The 994-nt window shown below is 49.3% G+C and overlaps 1 long non-coding RNA gene across 1 annotated transcript; it reads right to left on the bottom strand.

Moving 5' to 3' along the window:
- Positions 1-50: 50 nt before the first annotated feature.
- LOC111658904 (uncharacterized) lies at positions 51-919 on the bottom strand. The gene is made up of 4 exons (XR_002761036.2): positions 858-919; positions 458-571; positions 211-351; positions 51-129 (listed from the first exon to the last, which is right to left on the bottom strand). It is a non-coding gene; the product is annotated as an uncharacterized LOC111658904 (long non-coding RNA).
- Positions 920-994: the final 75 nt, after the last annotated feature.

Below are 994 nucleotides of genomic sequence, written 5' to 3'. Positions count from 1 at the left end.
AGAGACAGAGTGAGAGAGTGAGAGAGTGAGTGAGTGAATGTGTGACTTACCTCTCGACTCGTGGAAGCCCAGTGTGACGTGAGCATCGAAGCCCAGACTGAAGTAGTTGTTGAAGACGTCAATAGGAAGCTGAGAGACAAACAGGGACATGAGTCAAACACAACGTGAGGCTGAGTGACCTCTGACCTCTGACCTCTGTGTGACACTGACCTTGTCTGTCTGATGCTCGTCCCTGTCCTCCGCTCGCGCCTCAGGGTTGGACTCCACATTGAGGTTCCACCGGTCCAGCTGGACAATGTTTCCGTCCTCAACGTGAGACAGGATCTTTGTGATGGGTTCATCAGTGTAGCCCTGAGACAGGAGGAGGAGGAGGAGGAGGACATGAGTGTTGTTAACATAATTAGAAGATGTAGGACCAGTAGAGTCCACTAGAACCTGTAGAACCAATAGAACTCACCCCGCCCCAGTTCAGAGTCCGAGCCAGGTCGTTACCAGTTCCCAGAGGAAGGATCCCGACGGGAGGCTGAGGACGAAGGTTCAACTGGTCCAGGACCGACAGGATCCATCCAACCTGAACACACACACCCACACACACACACATGCACGTACACATGCACGTACACACACACACACACACAATGTTCTCAGTTCTCCACTGGGAGGTGCCAAAGTTCAAGTTAACGTCAACACAAGATCATTTCAGCAACATTCAAGTGAAACATTGAACCAGAGCAGGAAGAGAGAGAGATGATCAACTGACATTATTTACATTAATGTCATTAAAAATGTAACTAATGTCAGTTCTGAGTCTGAGTTGATGATTTTATTGATTTATTATTTTAATCTGCTGGACTCACTGTCCCGTCTCCTCCACAGGCCAAGATCCTCAGGTTGGGCACTTTGGCATACAGCTCCAGCCTGTAAGAGACAGAGACTGGTCAGACTGGTCAGACTGGTCAGACTGGTAGACTGGTTAGGCTGGTCAGACTGGAGA

The sequence above is a fragment of the Seriola lalandi genome, unplaced genomic scaffold (assembly GCF_002814215.2).
Source record: "Seriola lalandi dorsalis isolate HSWRI2012SDOR001 ecotype SW California unplaced genomic scaffold, Sedor1 jcf7180001980788, whole genome shotgun sequence".
NCBI classification, from domain to species: Eukaryota; Metazoa; Chordata; class Actinopteri; order Carangiformes; family Carangidae; genus Seriola; species Seriola lalandi.
Note: the sequence above shows the minus strand (reverse complement) of the source record. Positions and strands in the feature narration are given on the sequence as shown.